Genomic DNA, 27,664 nt, shown 5'->3' on the forward strand with positions numbered 1-27,664 from the left:
CTTACCCACAGCCATGTGTAGCTTCTAGCTTATAGTTTAAAGTCAGATACCCAGGAGTCTTGAGTGTTTGGACAGTTTCACTTGTGACCAAGCCTCTTCAGCAACAAACATCAGGAGTTCCTCAGTGTATTAATTCCTAGGATTGTTGTAATAAATTACCCCAACCTGGATGACTTAAAACAATAGAAACTGATTCTTTCAAAGTTCTATAGGCAAGAAGTTCAAAATCAAGCTATTAAGGGGGTCATGTTCCCTCTGAAGGCTCTAGAGAAGATCCTTCCTTACCTTTTCCTAGTTTCTGGCAATCCTTGGTTTGTAGCTGCATCACTCCAATCCCTGCTTCTTCCCTGTGTCTCTGTGTCCCTGTCTTTACTCTTATAAGGATATCAGTCAGTGGATTTAGTGTCCGGTCTAATCCAGTATGACCTGATCCGAACTAAGTACTTCTACAAAGACCCTATATTTTTTTTGAAAGATTTACTATTTCTTTATTTATTTTATTTTATTTTTTATTTTTTATTTTTTCAGCGTAACAGTATTCATTATTTTTGCACCACACCCAGTGCTCCAAAGACCCTATTTTCAAAGAAGGTCACATTCTCAGGTTCCAAGCCGATATAATTTTTTGGAGGGAGGCACTTTTCAACCTGCCAAACTCAGGGATATTACTGAGCCTCCCTCTCTGCACAGCTCCACCATACAGTTTCGCCTGGTGGTGTTAAGCCCGACAGCAAAACCATTGTTTGTCCTGGATTCCAAACTGACTCTGAAAGACCCTGGGAACCATATTAATATAGAGTACTATTTCTTACTGTGGAGAGTACAACAGAATATTCATGGCTTCTTGCTTGTTATGAAACAGGTGACAGACTTAACTTGCTTTGAAGGCTAGAACATATTTTGCAATATCTGATATATGGTTCATTACACTTTAAAGCAATAGAAAAAAATACCCTAAAGATGTTGAAAATAAGGCATAAAGCTCATATGGCAGTCAAGGAAGAAAGACATCAATTTAAAAAATGACAGAAATAGCTTTTTAAAAATTGCCTTGACAAAAAAAGATAATGAATTATAAATTGTGCTTGCCAAAGTACAGCTCTCATAGGCCACCATGCATATGATATTTTTTCCAAGTTGAAAATGAATCAAGGGGTTGAAGTCACTTGAAAGAGATTTTTTTTTTAAAATTCAGTTACATCTAAATTGTAGCATTGCCACCCACCCTCATAGACAATGCCAATGGAAATTCTGACAAGCCGGTCAACACATGTCTGAAGGCAGAATCAAGGTTTTGTACTATACAGCTGAGTTATATTGGAAAAAAAGCAAGGACACTTTGCTTATTATCCTCCATTAGCCAAGTTAGATTTATAGCTCAAAACAGCAATCACAAAAACCTGGAGAGCAGACTGGGAGCTTGGATTGATGCAAATCACTTCAATTTAAATAAACCTTAAGAAGTTTGCTGGATATAATTGTTATAATAGCTTTAAAAATATCACTTCACCAAATGGTTGTTTTTTTTTTTCTTTAATCTGAAAAGAAGTGAACCAGACTGGAAACAATCTGGAACACTTTACTTTTGCTATATTTACCTTTTTCCATAAGAATGGGAGGGCTCATAATGAGGATGTACGGGGGCTTAGGGAGAATCTGTCCCTCTCTGAATTTACAGATTTGCAAAGAAATGGGAGAAACAGGTATTGCTAAACAGGCAGGGGGCATGAACACTTTGAAGCGTGTTTTAAAATTGTGCATGCTCTTGGTCTGTTGAGCTTGTCTCACAGACTACAATAATGTGTTAAATAATATTTGTCAGGAAGCACCATAGATGAGTTAGCAGCGTGAACTTGAGAAACAGACAGACTTGTGAATAGGTTCCTCCTATGTTCCTATGAGTAAAGAAATTAGTTTCTCTGCCTTTCATCCTATTGAAACCAGGGCTTGTGAGAGTATTACATAAAGTTAGTATATAGCTGAAATAAGATAAACATATACAAAATGAATGCCACCTAGTAAAGTTTCAATAAATGTTAGCATTTACTAAGAACCCTTTCCTTTTTTTGTTTTGTTTTACTTTTGGAATATACAGAGGCTACTTTGTAAACATTTAGTTAACTCAAGCTCAATGTAAAGATCTATCTTCTCAGTGGGATTGGTACTACAAAATGCATAAGCACATTGCCCAGAGGTTTGTGTTCTTGGTGTTGGGGGTACCCTGAACTGTTATGTAATGGGAAGTGCAATGAATCCAGAGTTAGCAAATCTGCATTGGAGTCCTGCTGCCACTACCAAGTCAGCCCAACCTCTTTGGGCCCAGTTCATCATGAGTAAATGGAGCCATTCTAGCTCCAGAATGCTAGGTCTACGGCTATAGCTAATACGACAGATGAACCTATAGAGAGAACAGGTGAGAGGCTATAGAACTGAAATGAGGACAGATGGCCAGTAGGGTTGGGATACAGGTTGATAGTTAAGTTTAAGAAAAAAAGGAAGAGGGTGAAAGAAGGGAAGAATCACATGGTGATCCCTACGAAGAGGAGAAAGATAAACAAAGGAGGAAAAAAGAGGGAAAAGGAGAAGGAGGCTAGAGAGAAGGAACAAAAAAGAGGATAGAGTAAGAATCTCTGTTCTGCTTGTTTATATAAGTGATTAGCAGTAGCTGTATCCTTATAACCTGACTGAGCGCTCAGGTTGGCGCTGACGGTGGCCAACTGCCCGTGTGAGGAGTCCCTGTGAAGTCAACATGGTTGTACCTTTCTTTACAGGAATTCGGATGTGGAGATACCAAGTTTGTCTAATGGGGTAGGTGCAGGATCAGATGGGAAACAGGACAGCTGCTTGAAACCTTAGAAAAGGAAATGGAAAACAGAGTGGAGGAAATTATTACAGAGATAATCCAAGGAAACTTCTCTGAAGTAACGAACATGAAAATTTGGACAAGACTTCAAGACTTCAAGTCGACAGCAACATGGTAAAATGAAAGAGACAGCACAGCTCACATCTTGAAACGTCATTACATTCGGGAACAATAAAACATATTTAAATTTCCAAGAGGAAAAACAGGTCATATGATAGGCTGGGAATTAGAATGGCCTCAGTTGTTAGAGGTTAACATTGAAAGCTGGAAGACACTACCACAATGCCTTTTCTTCTGTCAGAAACTAATTATTTTAAAAAATATTTTATTTATTTATTTGACAGAGATCGTAAGTAGGCAGAGAGGCAGGTGGAGAGGGGGAAGCAGCTCCCTCCTGAGCAGAGAGCCCGATGCGGGGCTCGATCCCAGCACCCTGAAATTGTGACCTGAGCCAAAGGCAAAGGCTTAACCCTCTGAGCCCCCCAGGTGCCCCAAGAAACTAATTTCTGACCTAGATTTCTATACCCAAACAAATATTTAATTAAGCATTTTCAGATATAGTCCATCTCAAACATTTACTTTCTACACACAGTTTCTTAGGAAGCAACAAGATAATGTGCTCTATGTTATTAAAAAGGAATGAAGGAAGGAAAACAAGAAGGGAGGAAGGAAGGAAAATAAGAAGGGAGGAAGGAAAGAAATTGATTCAGGAAACATGGTTCAGTCACAAGAGGGAAGCACAGGGGTTTACGAATCTGTTGGTAAGGGTGAGTTTTCAAGGATCCTATAAACAGTGAAGATTGGAACCAGAAGACAAAGGGCTGTAGGCAGGTTGTGGGAGGGGAAAACTGAAACTGGTATCACCTGATGCATCTGATCACATTGAGCAGCTATTTGCAGTTCAGGTGGAGATTTGGATAAGGAATTAATGAAAAGTAAATATAAAATGGAATAAATACAAAGCATAAAAATACCACATGAGAGAGGGAAGAGTTGCTTAAGAAAAGAATAGGATCATACTAAATTACATGGCTCAGCTCTGAACATTTTTATTGTCATAACAAGAATTAAATACTTATTTAATCACAAATTGTGATATGACTATTTTGGGGGGATGAATAAGGGGAAAATATGTGTGTTGAGAGTGGCTTAAGAGAAGTAAATTCTCATATTCTAATTTGGGAATTCAATATATAGTAACTAAATGTTGGAAAACATCCAGAAATAGATATAAACATATTACAAAAGTGACTTCAAAGACCAAATAAACAGAGTTAAGAGATTTAATAGTGGCTGTCCCTGAGGAGCAGGAATCTGAAAAGAAACTGCCGCTTTTTGTTATTCTTTTGAAGGGGTAGAATATTTGAGTTTTTAAAATTTTATGCACTGATCACTATAATGAATATAAAAAATAAATTTAATGTGTATTTGGAATATAGAGAAAAACATACCTCACTGTGATGACAAATGTGAAAACTCAGAAAATCCCTAACAGATAAAACATATCTTCACTTTACCTGTGAAGAAATTGAAGCCCATAGAAATTTTGCAAGTTGACATAGTTACAAAATGACAGAGCCAGGGACTAAACCCAGTCTTTTCGATTTCATATTCAGGCTTCACAATATCTGCTGCCTCTCATTATCTTTTACCTTAAATTTGCCACACTGCTTTAAATATCACCCACACAGTAACAACTAAAAAAACTCTGAATATACAAAATTACATCCTTCATTAGTCATGTCTGAACTAACTGAACAGAATCGAATGTTATCTTAGGTCTCATTTGCACCCGGTTTGGTGACACCCTGGGAAACAGAGATGATCATTCAGGTGGGTAGTAGGTACAGCTTTGGGGTCTAAAGCTTTTCCTAACAGATAAATGCTTCTCATTAGATCATCCCAAGACACAAGGAATGGATTTCATTGCTTTATAAATGTTCTTAATTGGATTCAGTACACCTGGGAAATAACATTTCTATTTGCTCTCAAGACATGATTGCATCAAACCTTAATGATGTACCAGATGTGGGGTTAGACAAGACTATTTTAATTGAGTGTCAACTATGTTATTGGACCACTTGTCTAGATTTACTTTTTCAAAAAGCTGTAAGTTTTGACGAACTCTCAGCCTCCTTCCACAGCACAAGGCTTCACTAGCTTTCTCCTTGGTAACCAGATAGCTTTTGTCTCCTTCTGCACTAGTTCCTGGAAGTGTCATTATGATGTCTGCAATTTGCAGAACTCAATGGCTGCTCCAGTAAAATAAACAAAATCTGATTATGTCAAAATTGGACCCTGCCTGAAGTAGGATGATTAGTTTTCATTCTATATATTATATGGGCACCCAGAAAGATGGTAAATATCAAGATGTTTCTTAGAAAACTTTATAAAGAGGATTAGTAGGGAAAATTTAGACTGAGTTGCGATGTATCCTATCAATTTGATCTTTGTAGTCTCAGTCCTTGGGTTTTAGGTTTATGAGCCTTTGGAATTTTATGCAAAATGAGCACAAATGTGCATTTTGAAAAAAGATGGTCCAGAACATTTGCCAAAATTGTAAAAGAAGTTCATAACCCCCAAAACATAAAGAATCATTGCTTTATATAAAGAAATGAAGTCTATGTGGAATTCTTTAATTAGATTCTTCTTGGTGGAAATATAGAATTTTTTAAATAGGTACTCAAGAAATTAAAAATAGAGCTTCCCTATGATCCTGCCATTGCACTACTGGGTATTTACCCCAAAGATACAGATGTAGTGAAAAGAAAGGCCATCTGTACCCCAATGTTTATAGCAGCAATGGCCACGGTCGCCAAACTGTGGAAAGAACCAAGATGCCCTTCAGCAGACGAATGGATAAGGAAGATGTGGTCCATATACACTGTGGAGTATTATGCCTCCATCAGAAAGGATGAATACCCAACTTTTGTAGCAACATGGACGGGACTGGAAGAGATTATGCTGAGTGAAATAAGTCAAGCAGAGTCAATGATCATATGGTTTCACTTATTTGTGGAGCATAACGAATAGCATGGAGGACAAGGGGAGATGGAGAGGAGAAGGAAGTTGAGGGAAATTGGAAGGGGAGGTGAACCATGAGAGACTATGGACTCTGAAAAACAATCTGAGGGTTTTGAAGGGGCGGGGGGTGGGAGGTTGGGGGAACCAGGTGGTGGGTATTAGAGAGGGCACGGATTGCATGGAGCACTGGGTGTGGTGCAAAAACAATGAATACTGTTACGCTGAAAAGAAATAAAAAAAATAGGTACTAGTAACTTTTCAAGAGATAGTATTAATTATGCCCTCTATCATTATTTTTTCAATTCTCTCCTATTTCTGGAACTATGAAACTCAAAATTCATCTATAACATATTTTATGTACTCTCTCACCCCCCCCAATTTCTTATTCTCCTAGCTTTTTTAAGGTGGTAGGTAGGCATTCTATTTTTTTTGAGAAATTTTTTATTTAAATTCAATTTAGTTAACATATACTATATTATTAATATAAGGGTAGAACTTAGTGATTCATCGGTTGTATATAACAACCAGTGCTCATCACATCATGTGCCCTCCTTAATGCCCACCACCCAGTTACCTCATCCCCACACCCACTTCCCCTCCAGCAACCCTCTGTTTGTTTCCTAGAGTTCAGTGTCTCTTATGGTTTGCCTCCCTTTCTGTTTTCATCTAATTTTATTTTCCCTTCCTTTCTCCTATGTTCATCTGTTTTGTTTTTTAAATTCCACATATGAGTGAAACCATATGGTATTTGTCTTTCTCTGACTGACTTAATTCACTTAGCCTAATACCCTCTAGTTCCATCCACATCTCTTTTTTTTTCCTAGCTTTTGAAGATTCATGTAAGATTATCAATAAATAGTACTTTTTATTGTGGCTTCCTAATTAAATTTTCTACTTCTTTCTCTGGTTGCATACTGAGCATATTTAATAGGAAAGTAAAAATCTCAAGCATTATATTATTTGGTGATGTCATCCATTTTTCCCTTCTCATCTTTCTTGTCGTTTCATTGATCAGAAGCAGCTTGTGTGCCATCTCTGCTAGAGCTCTCAAACAACACTTTCCATTCAGCAGTTATAAGGAATATAAAGAGCCAACTCAACAATAGATGTGTGGTCTGGCATTTTGCGCTTTCTTTTTAACACCTAAGAGATTTCATTATTGTTAAATTTACTTTCTAACAACCTGGAAGCGTGACATTATCTTCAAAGAAGATAATGTAATTGATCATTCTGCTTAATTAATGCTTTCCTTTAATATTTTTCCTTTAATATTTTAAAGATAAAATAGGGAACATCTTATATTACTAAGAAACACAACACATACTCTCAGAACCTTAATAATCTACAGAAAACAATCTGTAAGGTTTAAAAGTAGATGATCTGTATGGTCAAGTGAGATTTTCAGGTATGTCAGGATAGCAGATGAGTCACCCTGCGGAATCACTCTTTTGCCTTTCCATGTCCAGAAACTAAATTTGAACAGTGCATCTAGGCTTACCGGTTTATTAGGCATCAACGCATGCTAACCGAATTAATGAAACATTAAAATATAAATCAGATGCAAGTATATTTATTGGTTGAAGGAAAACATATCTATCAATGTCTATTATACTTCTGTCTACTACTTTTTATACTCATTTCCAGGAGTCTGGGAAACAAAACAACTAACAGTTGAGAGCAGAGTGTAGAAATGCAGAGTGTAGAACAGAGAAAACTGGCTGTAGGAAAATGAACAACATTGCCTCCACCAAAAATAGCCCTCAGAGATGAATGGTTTTATAATTGACGTGGTGACTCTTGGGCCAGATCTCCTGCTTTTGTAAACTGGATCTGCCATTTTCTTGCAGTGAACTCTTAGATGAGATATTTAGCTTTTTTGAGCCTCACTTGGCTTAACTTTTATTAGGGGAACAATAGTATCTACTTACTTGAAATAACAAATGTAATGAATTTAGTATTGTGTTGGTGCATAGTTAATAAATTAGATCTTTAGATACTTTGATTAATTTCTTTTTTCCCTTTTGTCCTTACATGTTTTCCTTTCCTTTCTTCCCTTTGTTCTTGATAAACTACATCAATTTTTCCCTTAAAAATAAGAGATAAACATGCATCTGAGAAATATTTAGCGTTGTTTTATACACATGGTTTTAAAATTTTACATAAATGACATTGTGCTCTAAATCCCATTCTGTTTCCTACATTTTTCATGTTACTATATGAGAATTAAATTCATCATCTCTGACTGTTCCATAGTATTCTGTCATGTCCATAAACCATATTTTATGTATCTATTCACTAAGTGATGGATACAGGTAGCTTCCATTTCTCTGCTACTCCCAAGCAACTCTGTGAAACAAATAGGTATGTAGTTCCTTATGAATGTGTACAAGCTTTTTTCTGAGGTATATTTCCAAGGACAAAATTGCTGAGTCATAAATGCATAGCTTATAGATTGCTTACTTGGAAGGACAGCACATATATATATATTTTTAATTTTAATTCCAGTATATTAGTTTCAGATGTACAATATAGTGATTCAACTTCATACATTATTAAGTGCTCATCATGACAAGTGTCCTCTTTATTCCCCACCACCTATTTCCTCCATCCCCCCCACCCATGTCCCCCTTGGTAATCACCAGTTTGTTCTCTATAGTTAAGAGTCTGTTTCTTGGTTTGCCTCTCTCCTTTTTTTTTTCCCTTTGCTCATTTGTTTTGTTTCTTGAATTCCATATATGAGTGAAATCATATGATATCTGTCTTTCTTTGACTGACTTATTTCATTTAGCATTATACTCTTTAGCTCTATCCATGTTGTTGCAAATGGCAAGATTTCATCCTTTTTTATGGCTGAGTAATATATGTATCACAATATATATATCATATCTTCTTTATCCATTCATCTATCAATGGACACTTGGGCTGTTTCCATAATTTGACTATTATAAATAATGCTGCTATAAGCATAAGGATCCATGTGTCCTGTCGAATTAGTGTTTTGTATTCTTTGGGCAAATACCCTGTAGTGCAATTATTGGATCATAGGGTAGTTCTATTTTTAAACTTTTTGTTTTTGTGTGTGTGTGCTGTCGCTTGTCGACAACAGCTTTTTGTTTTCCTCAATGAGGAGTGTTGCTCATTTGTGAGCCTTCATTAACTTGAAGTGAAATGGTTAAAAATATTTATCCTGTTAGAATAGGCTGCATCTTTTTAACAACTCATTAAAAAACAAACAAAACAAAACTCTGGCTTTTGAGATGACTTATACTAATTTACATTGTTTACCAAGCTGTAGTGCTTTAAGAACACTACTTAAAAAGCAAAATAAACTTGGTTTACATTAAAAAAAAAAAAAAGGAACCTCCATACTGTTTTCCACTGTGGCTATAACAGTTTGCATTCCCACCAACAGAGCACAAGGGTTTCTTTTCCTCCACATCCTTGCCAATATTTGCTGTTTCTTGTGTTTTCGATTTTAGCCATTTTGACAGGTGTGAGGTAATATCTCATTGCGGTTTTGATGTGCATTTCCCTGGTGATCAGTGATGCTGAGAGTTTTTTCATGTGTTAGCCATCTGTATGTCTTCTTTGGAGAAATGTCTGTTCTTATGTTCTGCCCATTGCCCATTTTTAAATTGGATTATTTTGGGGGGGTGTTGAATTGTATACATTCTTTATATATTTTGGATATTAATCCCTTATCAGAGATGTCATTTGAAACTATCTTCTCCCATTTAGTAGACTTTTAGTTTTGTTGATGGTTTTTCCTTTGTTGTGTGGAAGCATTTTATTCTGCTGTAGTCCCAACAGTTTATTTTTGTTTTTTATTTCCCTTGCCTCAGGAGACATACCCAGAAAAATGTTGTTAAGGCCAATGTCAGAGAAATTACTGCTTATGCTCTCTTCTAGTATCTTTATGGTTTCAGGTCTCACATGTAGGTCCTTAATCCATTTTAAATTTATTTTTGTGTACAGTATAAGAAAGTGGTCCAGGTTCATTCTTTTGCATGTAGCTTTCCAGTTTTCCCAACACCATTTGTTGAAGAGACTATCTTTTTCCCGTTGCATATTCTTACAACAGCACATACTTTAATATAATTTTCCAGGAAGGGGGATGACCTGGAGAAGGAGATGAAGGAAAAGTAATAGAACAAGTCAAGGACTTTCTTCAGGTGGGTGCTAATAATGAGTGTTGGACTAAAGAGCATAAGCAATTCAGTGCTGTGTGTCTGAGGTCTTTAAAACGAAATAGAAAAGATTGTGGCTCCACGCATTATCAGTATAAATCTAACACCTGCTGCTATGGTTTAGCATCCCCATCTGTGCTACAGGACCAGGATGGCAGCTTTCTACTACCTTATTAAGATGCTGCAGAAAATCAATAGATGATGTTTGTGAGGTCCTTAAAACTCTTGAGACTCAGGCTCTATAAAAACATTACAAAATTGTTCCTCTGCCTAGATAGTTCTCAGAATCTTAATTATAGATCTCTTTGTTAATCAACATTGAAGATAATTATTCCCAATTAACCTATAAAGATGTCTTATAAGTGTACTGTTTTGACCATTTCATCCAATGCAAGATTGGAAGGGGATTAGGTTATATAATAAATAAATCAGGGGGATGAAAAGTACAGCATAGGGAATATAGTCAATAATATCTTAATAACTTTTCATAGTGGCAGAGGTAACTACACTTACAATGGGGAGCATTTTGTAATGTATGTAATTGTGGAATCACTATGTTGTACATCTGCAATGAATATAATATTATATGTCAACCACACTTCAATTAATTTTTTAAAATTACACTCATAAATGGCTACAACATTGAAAAAAAAGGGAACAGACGGTCATTCAAGTAACTGTCTCTGCCAGAAAATTGAAATAATTAAGCCTTTCATTTTCAATAGCACTTTTTGGTTTTTCATAGGTCCAATGCTAACTGATAAGTATGACAGCCTTTCAAATCTGGATGAGCTGATTATTTCTTCAGGAGCTGAGGATAGACAGATCTGGAAAAGTGGTCATAATGGTTTTCTTCAAAATAATAAGAGAACCAAGTGAAAGAGATGAATCTTCTCTAATACATGTCCACAGGCAGGTCAGCCCTTGAATTCAGAGCGGGATTATTTTAATATTTAATAGTTTAAGACATAATAGACAAGTTAATTAAATTAGCTCACTTTGTTCAAGCTGTTATGATATTAATCCATTGTTATTTTTGGTAAAGCATATCACTATAACTTTTTTACAATTTAGAAGCCAAGAGTACACAATGGGATAATGTATTTAGAAGGAAACACCACTAAATTTTTAAAACCTTTCCATTTTATTGAACTGAGTTTTATTTAAAATTTTTTCTCTCTTTTTATCTTTGTCATTATTGTGTCTGAAATATTTGTATTCCTCAACTCTGATCTGTGTATGTTCTGTTTATAATATCTAAACATATAAATTTTATTTTAGTAGTCCATGCAAAAAATTAACCCATGTATTCCAGAAAAAGGAAATTTGAAATGTGGGTTATAAACAGTTAATTTTATGTATAAATACCATTCTTATTCACTTATCTTTACCCAAAAAAAGCAGTTCTTCACCTGTAAATCCTTTATAAGAGTTAACTGTACATATACCGGAGGTGAAGGAGGGGATTTGGGACAATAATTTGTGGTTAAATCCAATCTTTTCATCCAACTGTTGGGAGTTGCCTGTGAAACCCCTGTCCTCAGAGCTTTGCTTCCTTTTAACTCTAATTAATTATATACTTATTGATTTGGGGAGCTGAGAGATTCACCTCCCCACATAAGGCACTTCCTGAATTAGAATCCTTTTAAAGGGATGTTTCACATCTCACATAGCCACAACCATTTTAATAGCAAGTAATCACTGGTATAAAAGCACAAGTTAAACCTGAATTTCACCTCTGTTCCACATACACCATTGTTTACATATCCACTATTGTTTATCTGCAATAAAGCCTCATTTTGAAAATCTAATCTAGACTGATCCCCTTTTCCAGGACACAGAACAAACATCAAAAAAAAAAAAAGCGACTTGTAATCTCTCCATCATAATCCTCAAAGAGTATCGTCTAGGCTTGAAAGTATATGGGAGGTCCTGTGTTTTGGCTCACACAGCTCAGCAGGAAGTCTGCACAGAACTTCCCTCCCTGGTTCCTCTGTTACACCAGGAAATACATCCCAGAATGCTCTACAGATTGTCTTCATTCACCCATCTCCTGCCTTGTGTCATTTAACCATAAGAAGAGATCATACTGTTCAGAATAGGCATACCTTAATTCTATATTTAAAAATTGGAATTTGACACAAAAATTTTTATAACTCTAACAGTTCTAGTGGACACTGAGAGAAGGAAAAGTTTTGTATTTTGTTTTTTAAGTATGACCCAACTATTTTCTATAACTGAAGCATTGATAACCACCCAGTCACTGGCCAGTGCTCCACTGTGGGTCATCTGAAGCTGACTACAGCCATCCTTGGAGGTAATGACATGCAACGACATGCCCATTGTTCCACTCATTTAGTTTAGGCAAGTGGTTTTCTGAACAGGGAAACATTTCACCTATTCCTGACTGTACTAAATTAACTCAGGAAATATAAGGATTAGACCCTTTGTTGTTTATCTCTACATCTCAGCTGTCATCTTGGGATGCAAGACCCCCAGAGTCTTTTCGATCATGAGAGAAGTTGTGACCCTTCAGAAGAAGCTAAATTAACTACTGTTAGGTCATAGGGATTTGGAAGCTAGAGCGTATTTGGTGGCATTTGCGGTATTGCCTTTGTAAAACTGATATCCTTTATAGACAGCAGGTGGAGCTCTCAAGTGAATGAATGACCTTTGAGGACCTGTCCTCAAGCTGACTCAGTGTTAGCACAGCTCCAAGGCAATCACTGTCCGTCAGCTCCAGGTCAGCCTGCAATGCTGGCCACCGGCCTGAGCTATTACAAAGATGCTGGCTCAGCTTGAAGGCATCATTTCCCTACTCCCAAGCACAGATAAACAAGGGAGAGGCTCCTTGCCTTGTAGAGTATGAAGTACTTGAACACTGACAGAAGCTACCATTTCCTGGATCTGGTAGAGCTGGAAAAGAAAGGCATTCTGGAATATAAGACACCAGAGACTCGGTGCCTGGTGAGGATAAGAAACAGGCCAAGTCACAGGAAGACAAATACTGCATGATTGCACTAATGCGAAGTATCTAAGATAGTCAAATTCACAGAATCAAAGAGTGGAATGGTGGTTGCCAGGGGCAGGCGAGGGGGACGTGGGGTGTTGCTAATCAGCAGGCATAATTTTTCACTGAAGCAAAATGAGTAAACTCTAGAGAGCTATACAATTCTGTACCTGTACAATACCGTACCGTACATTTAAACATTTGTTAAGAAGGTCGGTCTCACGTTAAGTGTTGTTATCATAATAAAATAATATTTAGAGGATAAAACAATAGAGCCAGATTTGTCGATACTTATTTAGTATCCTTAATATAAGAATCCTTATCAACCATTCTTAAAGAATGACTCAGCCCTAGGGAAGAGAAAAATAACAAGAAAGATGATTCTCTTTTCAGAATAAGAATTCTTTGCCTTCAGAGAATGCTGGACGCCTCTTTAGCTCACATCCCTATTGTGAAATGCTTTTCTCATCTACTGAACACTGTGGTTTACAGTTTACCTGAAGCTTGTTATTGTTTCTCTACCTAATAACACACTTTTATGATTTCTTCTGGAAGAGCTACATTGATGGAGATGGAGTGTAACACCTGAAATAATAGGATTTTACAGGAAATAATGTAAATGAAGCCTTTTGCCCTTAATGACCCATAATAAAATGCTCTTGTTACCAAGCTCTGCGGGTGAACCCAGTGCAGGTTGCCATGGAAACGCCCAGCTGCGCCTCCACACTGTTGCTTAATGATCAGTGTGATGTCAGGCTCTTGAGATAACCACAAGCTTAGACAAATCTTTACAGCCACAGTGACAGTCCACTCGGGACTGCAGTTATGTCTGGGTGAGGGCTCCTGTGTCCAGGTATAATTAAAATACATTCAGACCTATGATTGGAAATGCTTTCAGCAGAGAATTAGGTCACCTTTTAAATTCTCCATTCACTTTCATTTCTCCACATGATTGCCCAGTTGGAGGTGAGCCAGAAACAGGGTAGCCAGCGTGCATTACGGAAGATGATGCTTCACAAGCCTGTGGCCAGGCTTACCCTTTGCATGGGTGGGCGAGTGGCTCGTCCACCTGGTACACACCAAAAAAAGACATCATGAAGACCTTTTCGTTCCTTCTTCCCATGTTCCCTGCATCTACCTTCCATCATGAATGAACCTGAAATTCTCTTACTCATTACTTTGATTTAGACTACAAAGCCAGGCCCTTTTACCCAGAATATAATCCTCAACATTTATTTATTATCTGGAAGGAAAAGAAAGGCCCTAGGGAATCTGTCCTTTTCCTCCCCTTCTTCTATTTCCCTTTCCCCCATCACTCTTTCTTAAAACTGTTTATTAGATGCCTATTATCTGCCAGGCAACTACCTTCTGGTAGTTCACAAGGATGAATAAGGTTCAATCCCTGTCCTCTAGGAACCTGCAGGTTATTAGAAAAGGACATGGCATGTAAGCAAATGTGTAAGCTAAAGAGAGAGGTGTCCACAATGGCCCAGAGGGATAAATCTATCTGAGGGAGAGCAGGACAGGCTGGGAGATGAGGTGATGTTTGGGTTAATTTTGAAAGGAAATTAGGGAGATTAAGCGAGCAAGGTAGAAAGGAAAATGTGAGAAAAGAGTTGAAGGTGTGGAATGATCCTGGGTGTTTGGGGAATTACAAGCAACTCAGAATTGTTAGATCTTTGTCCATGAGAACAGTCAGGGAGAAATGGCACGTGTTCCATGTCAAAGGTATATCAAAGAGATTGACTTTATCTTACAGGCAAATAGGAGCCACTTAAATTTTTAGGGAGAGAAGACAGAGAATTATAATTGCCATTTTGGAAAATTATTCTTCCGGAAAAAAAAAAAAAAAGAGCATGAACTGATGGAAACATGGGGCATTTAGGAAATTATCGCAATAGTGAGACTATTGCATTCTATTTTATTTCATTAACATCTTGGGGGGCACCTGCCTTTTGGAAGAGAATTGCCCTGTCCTTAGTCCATGGCCCACACTCACAGGAGAAGTGGATATATGACCAAAACTCAGCCTATTATAATACCATATCTCTATTCACTATGATTGGCCCAGGGCTGATCACATAATCCAAGCAGCACCAATCAGATTTCTCCTGTGAAATTCCACTTATGGACTCCTGGACATAGGATTATTTTTCTTTCTTTCTTTTTTCCTCAGGATGAAAGGATGTAGCTTTTGGCTTCCAGAGGCTATCTTTCCTTACATGGAGAGGGCTTTCTTATCATTAGGCTAATAGAGGAAAATGCACTAACAGTTGGGGAAACAGATTTATTGACATTATTTGAGACCCTAGAATCTAGGACAGAGATCCAGATGTGTCTAAAGTCAGTATACCAGTGGACTTCCCAGTTACACATACCAATAAATTCTGTTGTGCTTAAGTAAGTTTGAGTTCGTTTCTTGTCACTTGTAACTGAATATTTCTTAAGGAAACAGATAAAAACAATGAGAAGCTGGAGGGACTGGAGAAGCTGAAGTGAAATTAATTCAGTGAATTAATTCATTAATTCACGTATTGGAGAAGTGGGCTGAGTGAGAAGTGCTAACAGGGGCACCCACAAAGTGCCGGGGACACAAAGGTTGGACCCACTAGCCATGCACCTTCAACTCCTGCAGGGAGTTGTGAAGCTTCTGCTTTGGGAAGAGGGTTGGTTGGTAAATAACGTTTCTTCTTTTGACAAAGACTGTCTTCTTTGGAGTAGCCTGATTTATAGGATGTTTAACCTTATGTTGAGATGATTCTGTCTTCATGTCTCTCACTGGACATCATGGTTCTATTTGCCCGGTCCTTACAGAATGCAGTACCTCCTGTAGAAAAGCCTTCTCATATTTTAGTATATACTCTGCTTGTCTCTTTCATTTTTCCCCTCTAGACATCCTATCTCTAATTCCATTCCATTGTGCTTCATGGGACAGAGTTTGGATGGTTTTTAAAGTAAGAGTTACCAGTATATAAAGTTACCTTATCAACTATTGTTCATCTTCTGTCTTCACTAAACAGTCATCTCCATGTCAGTAGGGACCTTGCGTGTCCTGTCTATCATTTATCCCTAGCACCAAAATCAGTGACTTAAACATAGGCACTGATATACATTTCTAGTTCATCAGTATATCTCTTGTTTGTCTATGGCCCAGCTAATATGCAGTGTCCAGTGCAAAGTACAATACTCTGATATTCGTAGACCTATTGCAGAATGGAAGAGGATAGTTGCCAATTTTATCTGGATCCATATATGAATATGATGCACCCCAACACAGCACAGACCTTGAAGGAATTACATCATTTAAAACCATTGAGTCTTTTAAAAAAGGTTTTATTTATTTATTTGAGAGAGTAAGAGAGAGAGAGAAAGAGAGAGAGACAGCACAAGCAGGGGGAGGGGCAGAAGGAGAAGCAGACTGCCTGCTGAGGAGGGAGCCCAATGCAGGGCTTGATCCCAGGATCCTGGGATCATAACCTGAAAGGAAAGCAGACGCTTAACCAACCAAGCCACCTAGGCTCTCCCCACTGAGTCTTTTTAATGAAATAGTTGCTAAGCTTTATCTTTCCATTCTGTAATAGCATTGCTAGATTATTATATTTTTTTGGACCTTAGTTGAGAACTTCACATATATCCCTGATAAAATTTAGCCCAATGAATGTCTGCATGGTTTTTGCTTGTGATTCTGTTGTCCAGACTTTAGTCTCTAGGCTTTCTACTGTCAGCATAATTAATGAGTCTGACTCCAGGCTGCCAGAGGTCAGTCGGGCTTTCTGCTTCATCCACACTGCTATCTCCAAATCCTAGCACATGGCCTACTGTCCAGAGCATACTCAGTTAAATGTTTCCTGGACAAACTAAGTGACATACCTTCTCTATTTTTCAAGTTTTAATTAAAATTAAGAAAAGATGCATATTGTAGGTTTCTTCCAGAAACACCGTTCTTTCGGTATCTTTCTCAATGTCTACCAGCCCAAATATATTTGAATTCAGCTCACAGTCCTCCTTTTTTTGTCATAAAGAAAGTTTCAGGGTGTTTTGCTGTCATGAAGATACACTGCACTTACACTATAGAAACAATTTCGATGGAAAAGAAGTTTAGACTGACATAGCTTGATATTAAGGAACCACACCGGTTTCTGGTGATTGCCAGTTCCTCTTCTGCAGGTGCCCCTCCCTCAGTGGGCAGAATGTCCTGTGAGCCCTCTTGTGGACACTGGAGGGGGGTAAGAATTTATAGGAGTTAGTCGTGAAACTCCATTGACCTTTCAGTTTGCTGCTGCAGATCAGAATTCATGGGGGGAAGCTGGAGTAGAGAAGCAGCTACAAAAATTGTGGAAGGCATATTTTAAAAGCCTATTGTTAGACTACAGGAATTTTCATTTTGTTTAGAAAAACATCATACGTGCAGTATCTATTTCAAAGGTACCCATTGATGACTGGAAACAAGGATGTTCGCCATTTTGTCCTTTCTTTAATGTGAGAATTACTTCTGGCAGATGGTTCATCCTAGATTTGGGCAAGAGGATTTGAGTGGAGAAGGCAGGAAGTAGGGGTGGGAGCTTACTGTACTCCACATTCCAGTCTAGGGCCCTATTTGAGTTGAGCATGTTGATTACATAAGCACTACTTTCTCTCTGTGCCATAGTAGTGATTCTGGAACACTATGAAGGGCTTTTCTTAGGTATGGATGTCCTCTGAAAACCAAAGATCATATGGCAATAGGCCAAGCAAAGAGCCCCTTTCAACATAAAACAGCCTGCTCTAGTCCTTCTGTATCAAGTGCTTTCCACCAGAATCCACTGGCAGAAAAGTGTCACATTTCCTTGAAATGCACAGGACATTTAATAACAACCACAGTATCTCCTCCATGATTTATGGCTGCCTCTTCTCTGTGGGCTTTGGCAAGAAGAAGGGAATTCAGATTTGGCTATAGATGGGCCAATTCCATAGGCTTGTAGCTTCGTTTTGTTCAAGTTAACTTGAGAAAGTCTCCTCAAGTCACTTTTCCTCAATTCTGTGGCAGTTAGCATGATTACTATGATTACTATCACATCTCTACTATCACATCCCTACTCTCTATGGGCTGTAAATTAGGAATGGATAAAAATGCAGACAGATTACAGAGATGTTATTTTTTCTCTTATCGAGATGTTTTAGGAACTCTTATGTGGTTAACTGAAAAATATTTCCCAAACTATAATTTTGGCTTTGTAAGGCATAAGGCAGTTTCTTTTCTTTTTTTTTAAGATTTTATTTATTTATTTGACAGACAAGAGATCACAAGTAGGCAGAGAAGCAGGCTCCCCACTGAGCAGAGAGCCAAACACGGGGGTCAATCCCAGGACCCTGAGACCATGACCTGAGCTGAAGGCAGAGGCTTAACCCACTGAGCCACCCAGGCGCCCTCACAGTTTCTTTTCCCTCACCCTCCTATCCTCTTTCCTTCTCTTCAGAAAATACTCAGAAAAGCATATGCATATTAATGTCAGAATATCATCATAAAGCGAATTTACTAAAATGAGCTAGGTGGTAACCTCATAGTCTTAAAGAGTCTCTGCCTTGTACTGTGTGTTGAATCTGTTGCTGGAAAATGACTAATCTATAGGAGAGCTATTAATTATGTAGTATTTCACAGTTCTTTTGGGGACCTGTATATTCTAAAAGTATGGTCCTTAATGGTACCAAGTGCCCCAATATGTCCTATTGAATAAAAATGATGAATAATAATAATAACTCCATAAACATTTGTTGACTGATGAGTTTATGGTTTCAGTGAAGTCACTCTTGGTTCATTACGAAACTACTTCCCCATTTCTCCACCAGATGGCAGAAGAAGGACCAGATTATTGAGTTCGAGATATCTTTGATTCTTAGATACTGAAACGTGAGATGTTACTCAGAGGCAGGAAAAAATGCCAAAATATATTGCTATAATTTTATTTTAATTATACTTCCAACATAGGAATATCTTGAAATAAAGGATTGTGAAGAATTTAGGTGCTAGTTGGTGGTTAAACATTAAGCCAGGGATTATGGACTGAAGAATGTACTAATATTCTTTCTGGTATCCTCATAAAGTGGGCAATGGGGACAAGAAAATTACTTAGTGAAGGTTTTTTACCCATCTTCTTCCCTATGCACTTGGAAATATAAGTATGGATGTAAGATATGTTCTCTTACCCTTTGCTGCAATGACTCTCGGCTTTATAGGAATCACGTTCTCTACTACTGTTTAGCATTAATTTTGAGGATAAACCCTTAAAATTCATCTCACAGGAGAGTTAAAATGTGTGAGGAAATAAAAAAGGGTTAGTCAGGGACCAAGGGCCATCAGCTGACAAAAAAGAAGGGTTTGAATTTGTACAACAGAAACATGTTTCACATCTTGGCACTTTCAAATACTGCCCAATTTGCTTCCCAGTTCTTAAGGTGGGAAAAAAATATTTTATTATACTTATATAGATGTGCTTAAAGGGGAGATTTGTAAAAGACTGTGTGTTTCAACCAGAAAACAACTTCATTGACCTCCATTCTTATTGGCATGTCTCATCCATATCTAAAATCCAAAACATTGCCCATGATTTACATAGTCTGTCTTTTGAGATAAATAGCTATTAGATTACAGTTTAGAGAGAAAGGGGAGTGAGTTGAAAGAGATTGCTTTGAGAATATTCTTTTTAGATAATAACCTGCATGCTAGAAATGGAAAATTCACTTCAAGGCGGTGGTTCTAAAATTTTTAAATCCATATGTGAGATGAGTATTTTAAGAAGCACACACATATTTATGATATTTTATTGCTCAGCCACTCTGTTTTCTGAGGCTTTGGCTTTAACCTTTTCTAGTCACCATGGCAACAAGGACACAAATAACATCCATACCATGCACTGGATTTATGAGGAAGAATTTCCAACTGTATACATAGTATGAATATTTGACCTAAGCATTGCAAAGAGAATTTAATGTAATTTTAAATATAGTAAATTGTCTGAGTGAGCCATAATCTGGAAATAGTGTACATGGCTAGGAAAATGTAGTCTCATAATTGAAGAAGGGAAAACAATGTTGGATTTCTCCTTTCTAGAAACTCCATCTTGCCTTCCCACATCTCTCCTTGCTGATGTAAAGAATGTCAAGAAAAGCTTGAAGAAAATCATCCTAAAATTTAATTTTCTCCTTTTCAAAATCTAAGCCTAAAATAAATCATATATTTTTAGACAAATCATAAACCTGTAATCTGAGACATTGTTCTTGTGAAAACACTGCACTTCCAATTACTGGCTGTAAATTGCTTTCCTAAAAACCCTTCTAAAATATTCACTCTGTGTTCTCAAGGAAAAAAACAGACGCTGAAATTTCACCCCTCTAAGCTTCGAATACTGGCTGGGGTGCTCCCATGAACGCAGGGTTGGGTACATAGATTTACAGTGGAATAAGTTCTCTCCTGGACTTTGTATTCAAAGACTTGGGAAGGAGCAGGTAAGGATATTACCAGCAGTGAGATCCATGTGCCCTGGGGAGTTTTCTTGGGTGGGGGTGAAGAGCCACAGAAGAGAAGCAAGGAAGTGTGAATGCCAGAAACACAAAGAGAAACCCCTGCCTGGACCCTTCAACTGATGCTTAATAAATGCTTTTTGATTTGAATGAATGATCAAAGTGTGGGGTTAGTGTCAAGCAGGCAGCCTTAGCATGAATGCCTTGGGCAATCCAAATCTTGGTTTATTTTAATATCAGACTGTCCTAAGAGATGCCATTCCCCTGGGCTCTATGTGAATGAGCAGGAACACTTCTTGCTTGGGCCACATTTCTCCACAGAAAGCCTGTACTGAGGACTTGCCCTATGAAGAGCAGGTTAGAGTGTATTTTTGAGATTCTATGGGGGTTGCTGCAACTCAGCACCTCAGTTTTCTGATGTCTAAAATGAAGAAAAAATAAGTTAATAATAAGTAATAACATTTATGTAAAAGGTCTAACTCCTAACATAATCTCCTAAATAGAAGATTTCACACACTAAAAATTTAAGGTTGTTTTCATCAGAACCTTCTCCTGCTAGCATCCATCAAGGAGGTAGTGTAGCTGAGTGGAAAAAAGGTAGTCCTGGGAGGCCAGAGAAGGAAAACCAAGTCCCTGATGGGCAGGGACCAGCTGTGAGACCTGACAGAGCCTCTCAGACCCTCTGGTGTTCAGTTGTCTCAATGGCAAAGTTAATACGCTGATCTAGAGGATCGTCTCCCTAATATTTTATTTTTCTAGAGAGAATTAAAAAAGGGATTGCGACCCCAAGTCAGTTTTACTTCTGACTTCCTTAGATAGCTCTCTAGACATCTTGATACAGATGGAGGAATCTATATTCCAATTTGAGAAATCAGAATAAAAGATAATACATTTTACATGCCCAGAAACATGGCCCTAGGGCGGGAAGGAGAGGAAGGCAATTGATATACAGCATATGCCCACCCTACCTCCTCTCTTGTCCTGCCCTGGCCACACACAGCTCTCCAGATGAACCATGGGAGAAGGCAAGCAACCAAATAGCCAGGTGCAAAAAGAACATGGGGTTGGAGGAGGGCAGAAAGAAAACAGGTTTTTCTGGGCCCTGGGTAAAGAGGATTTCTTTGATATTATGGATATTAGGGATATTATGGAAAGGGATAGGCATTACTTTTGGTTACTCAACTTTGGTTTTTAAGACTTTCAACACTTGCAAGGCTTTCTCAATTTAAAAAAAAAAAGGGGGGGGAAGCATATACACATTTATGCATCATATCCCACGTAAGAATCCAACAAAAGGGCTCATCTCCTCCCTAGTGGTCCACCTCTAACTCTTATTTTCTATATCTTACAATTTGCCTTTCACCATTAGGCATAAAAGCAGTGGCAAAACTTTCTCCATGGGGCGCCTGGGTGGCTCAGTGGGTTAAAGCCTCTGCCTCTGGCTCAGGTCATGATCCCGGGTCCTGGGATCGAGCCCCACTTCAGGCTCTCTGCTCAGTAGAGAGCCTGCTTCCCCTCCTCTCTCTCTGCCTGCCTCTCTGTCTACTTGTGATCTCTGTCTGTCAAATAAATAAATAAAATCTTAAACAAACAAACAAACAAACAAACAAAAAACCCCACCTCTCTCCTAGATGTTCTTCTTGGTGCAAACACTCCCTTCACCCCACCCTCTGCTCTAGGGCTCCCACCACTACAAGTAGTAAGGACAGAACTTGAGAATTCTAACTAGTTTGAGAAAATTGTAAACACCCAAACTTTTTAAATTTGCTACTGTTTCTATGACAGATTTTTCTTTTCAGGAGAAAAGAACATTTCTGAAAGATCAAAATTAAATCCCTTTGAAGGATCAAAAAGGATGGTGGCTCTGGGAAAGTATTAAAATGGAGGAACACTGTGAGTATCTAAAATTATAACGTTTATGAAATTCCTAAGGACTTCAAATCTGCTAAGTTTAAAACCAATCTTCTCCTTGTGTGTTTCTTTCTATTGGCACAGAAAAGACAGATATCTCTTTAACTCTTTGGTGATACAATAACATTTGGATTCATTGGAGGAAATCATTGCTGAGTGAGGTATTTCATGCTGAAGAGGTAGGTGATCACTTTTCGGACATAGAACAGAGAAGGTATATCTATGTGTGTGTGTGTATATATTTATATACAATTTTGTATATTTATATTATTATATATTAATATTATATTATTATATATATAAATCCTTATTCAGACAAAATTCCTCTTTGCCTCCCCTATATTATTTTCCAGTTACTCACACAAGGATGTTATCACCATTAATCTATATGCTATCTTTTTTATATAATCTAAATATCAGTTTTAGTTCTCTTTCTAGAAACTTGCGAAATGTTATGTGATGGATGTTAATTCATATCTGAAAAGGATATTCCTCCTTGGCCAGAATAGACAGGATTGGACACTTTGGGGAGATCTGGTTGAGACTACATAGGAGGCTGCCCCCACAATACACACACACACACACACACCACACATTAACACAAGAGCAAAACAACTCCTGTCTTTTCAGTCCTCATCTTGTGTTTCTTTCCCGGATCTGCCACCAATACAATTAGAGATAAGGTAAGAGAATGGGATAAAATAAGAATGGGAAAAAAAATTCCCATTCTTGGTCATATTCTTATATAAAGCAACCCATCATCAATTGTAAGTAACTTTGAATGAGTTTACCATAATTTCTGGCCCTGACAACAAAAAAAAGACAAATAACTTGTTCTGAACCGCCTCGTGCCTGAAAAGGACATGAGAAATGTTAGGAAAAAACATTGTGAGAGTTAGGAGAGCATGGACAGAAGGAAGAGAGAGAAGAAGTTGAAGAAAAACTTCATGTATCATGTGGAGTCTAACAGGATGCGCTCCTTCACTGAATGCTTGTTTTGTATGCTTGGATCCCTTATTTAGTCTCTATGATCCTCAGGCTGAAAAAGAATAAAATATCTGTGTGACTGGATTATTTTAAGGATTATGTTAAGTTATAAGTAAAAAGCATATAATATAATTCCCTTAAAATACTTTATTTTCATTAATTTATAATTTCCCAAGGATAATAATTATGCCCATACAATCATGGAAGAAGTTTGAAACATTTCTTGTTTGATGGATGGTAACTAAAGAATTCCTTATTCTAAAAAAAATTGAACATTTGGAGGGTAAGTATCTATAGAAAAATGTGTAACATAAATGCCTAACAATAGAGAAATAAAAAGCAAAGTATGGCAGGTTTATGCTACAAGAGACACCCTTAGATACCAGGCAAACAACAACCATAGAAAGCTGGAATGGCTGTACTAATATCAGACAAAATAGACTTTAAGACAAGGAATATTCTTAGGAAAAGGTAATGGTAGTAGAAATGCTAGAAATCTTAGTAATGATAAGAGGGAAGCAGGGAGATATAACAATCATAAATGTAAAACTCCTCACGACCAAGCCACAATACACATAGAGCAAAACCTGACAAGATGATAGTAGAAATAGACAAAACAATAATTATAGTTGGAGATTCAAATACTCTCTCTCCACAATTGATAGAATGAGAAAGAAAATCAATAAGGAAGATTTGAACAATATCAACCAAATTGACCTAGTTGACCTACATAAGCACACTGTCACCAACCCCAGGGTACACATTCTTTTTAGGCTAAGTTCATAAAACAAAAATGAATTTAATAAGACTGAAGCCATTCAAAGGATATTCTCTGATTCCAGTGGACCTAAGTTAAAAATCAGTAACAAAAAAAAAGTCTGGAAAATCCTCAAATAACTGAAAATTTAACAGCATATTTCTAAATAACCCATGGGTCTAATTTCTCACAGGATATATTTGAAAATATTGTGAACTAATTAAAAAGCAAGAACAAACAGTATCTAAGCTTATGGAACACAGCTAAAATAGTGCTTAGAGGAGAGCTCATAGCTATAAATGCTTATATTAAGAAAGAAGAAAGATCTAAAGTCAATAATCTAAGTTTCTATCATAAGAAGCTGGGAAAAGAAGAGCAAATCAAATTCAAAGGGTGGAGAAGGAAATAAAAATCTGGACAGAAATAAGTAAAATCGAAAATGCAAAGCACTAGAGAATTTCAATTACATTAAAATTTGGTTCTTTGAAAGCATCAATAAAATAGATAAACCTCCACCTAGCCTGAACAAGGAAAGGTAGAAGCAGATGGAAATTTCCAAAATCAAGAATGAAAGAGACACACTAACACAGGCCATAAAGGGATTAAAATAATTATAAGGGAATATTATATACAACTTTATGCTATAAGACTAAACAATTTAAATGAAATGAGTTGACAAATTAATAAATTCCTAGAAGGACACAAATTACTAAAATTGACTCATGAAGAAACAGTAGTTCTGAATTGATGTATACTGAGTAAAGAAATTGAATTAATACACAAAAATCTTTCCACATAGGAAGGCCAAGTCCCAAATGATTTTACTTATAAAATCTATCAAGCATTTAAAGGAAAAAGATAACAGTAATTCTACAGAAACCGAGAAAATAGGGGAAGGAATACTTTTTCTACTGACATAATAAGGCCAGTACTAGCCTGATATAAAAGTAAAACATGTATCACAAGAAAAATAAATTAATAATACTATGGAATAACAACCTCCATGAGTACAGACACAAAAACCCTTAGCAGAGCATCGGCAAGTCAAATTCATCAATGTATGGAAAAGATTATAAACAATTAAAAAGTGGGATTTGCAAGATTATAGTTGAAAAATCAATCAATGTAATACACAATATTAAGAGGATAAGCGGTAAAACCCAACTCAATAGAGACAGAAAAAGAATTGGGGAAAAAAAAAGTCAATACCTATTCATGTTAAAAACTCCCAACAAACCAGGAATAAATGAAAAATTCCTTAACTTAATAAAGAGTATCTATAAAAAACTCACAGTTGGTGAGTGAAAGTTACTGGTGAAAGACTAAGTTCTTTCTTCCTTAGATTGGGGAAATTCACTGTATTGGAGTCTCTAGCTAGTGAAGTAAGGCAAGAAAAATAAACTAAATGCATATAGATTAGAAAGGAAGAAATAAAATGTTTTATTCACAGATGAAATGATCTTTTGTGTAGAAAAGTTTAGGAATCTAAGAAAAAGACTAAATAATATCGTTTAGCAAGTTTATAGGATACTAAATGAATATACAAACAGCATTGTATTCCTGTACACTAGCAACAAACAATTTAAATGTAATTAATAAAAATGCCATTCACAATAACAACAAAAAGAACAAAATACTTAGGAATAATTTTTTAAACATAAGACTGCTCTATATATTGAAGATTATATTACTGAACAAAATGAAAGAAGAATGAAATAAATGAGAAATATATTATGTGCATGGATTACAAAAATTGACATGGTTAAGATATCAATTTTTCCCAAACTGATCTAGAAATTCAAAATAGCCCCTACCAAAATCCCAGCTGGCTTTCTTTAATGAATATCAATAAGCTGATCCTAGGATGTATGTGTAAATGCAAACAACATAGAATAGTCAAAACGATTTTAAGAAAGAAGAACAAAGTTGACTCAAACAGCTTGATTTCAAAAGTCAACACAAAATAATAGTAGATAAGACAGTGTGATATGGGCATACTGGTAGACATAAAGATCAACAGTGCAGAATAGTCCAGAAATAAACCCTACCTATATATGGTCAATTTATTTCCAACAAATGTGCCAAGGTAATTCAATGAGGAGAGATAGTCTTTTCAACAAATAGAGCTCCATCCATTTGCAAAAACAAACAAACAAACAAACAAAAAAACACCTCCTCACCAAAAAAACCTCCCCAAACTTTAAATCAGTTATCATAGATAGTCATAGTTATCATAGTTATCATTCAAATCAGATATGAATGTAAGAGCTGAAACTAAGTCTCAAAGAATACACAGGAGGAAATGTTTGTGATTTGGGGTTTGTAAATATTTCTTGGATTTGACATCAAAAGCACATCCATTAAAAAATTGATAAATTAGACTTCATCAAAATAAAAAAAAATTTTGGCCTTCACAAGATATCACTAAGAAAATAAAAAGAGGGACGCCTGGGTGGCTCAGTTGGTTAAGCGGCTGCCTTCGGCTCAGGTCATGATCCCAGCGTCCTGGGATCGAGTCCCGCATCAGGCTCCTTGCTCTGCAGGGAGCCTGCTTCTCCCTCTGCCTCTGCCTGCCATTCTGTCTGCCTGTGCTCGCTCTCTCTCCCTCTCTCTCTCTGACAAATAAATAAAATCTTTTAAAAAAAAAAAAAGAAAATAAAAAGAGAAGACAGAGACAGGGAGAAAATATTTACAAAACATTATCAGAAAGAAGACTTAGATAGGATAAATAACTATTACAACTCAATAAGAAGACAAATAACTCCCTTAAAAAATGAGCAAACTGGAAAGAAAAAAAAATAAGCAAACAATTTGAATATACATTTCTCCAAAGCAGATATACCAGTGGCTAATAAGCATATGAAAAGATGCTCAATGCCATTGGAGAGAATGCAAATTAAAACCACAAGATACCACCTCACACCCACTAGAGTAGCTCAAATCAGGAAGACTAAAATTTCCAAGTGTTGGTGAAGATGTGGAGGAACTGGAACCCTCATACATTGCTGGTAGGAACAAAATGGTGCAACTACTTTGGAAAACTGATAGTTTCTTAAAAGGTAAATGTAAACTTACTAAACAGCCAGCAATTCCACTCCTAGATATCTACCCAAGAGAAATGAGAATATATGTCCACATAAAAATTTGTATGTGAATTGTCATTGTAGTGTTACTCACAATAGCCAAAAAAAGGCAATGTCCAGCAACTGTCCAGCAACTGATGAATGCATAAAAAATGTAGTAAATCCTGACAATGGAATATTGCACAATAATAAAAAGGAATGGATTACTGACATATACAACAACACACATCAAAAACATAGTGCTAAATGAAAGAAGCCAGATACATTAGACTATGATGATCACATTTATAAATAATTTCCAAAAAAGACAATACTGCTTGGGATTAGGGGGAGAGCAGGGATGAC

General features: G+C 36.9%; 1 long non-coding RNA gene across 1 annotated transcript in view; it reads left to right on the top strand.

Annotated features, from left to right (window-relative positions):
* LOC116877279 overlaps positions 1-22,640 on the top strand; it is a 120,532-nt gene extending 97,892 nt beyond the window's left edge. The window contains exon 3 of the long non-coding RNA XR_004384599.1: positions 22,577-22,640. This is a non-coding gene — a long non-coding RNA (uncharacterized LOC116877279). The remainder of the gene's footprint in view (positions 1-22,576) is intronic.
* Positions 22,641-27,664: the final 5,024 nt, after the last annotated feature.

The sequence above is a fragment of the Lontra canadensis genome, unplaced genomic scaffold (assembly GCF_010015895.1).
Source record: "Lontra canadensis isolate GAN:19392208 unplaced genomic scaffold, GSC_riverotter_1.0 scaffold51, whole genome shotgun sequence".
Taxonomy (NCBI): domain Eukaryota; kingdom Metazoa; phylum Chordata; class Mammalia; order Carnivora; family Mustelidae; genus Lontra; species Lontra canadensis.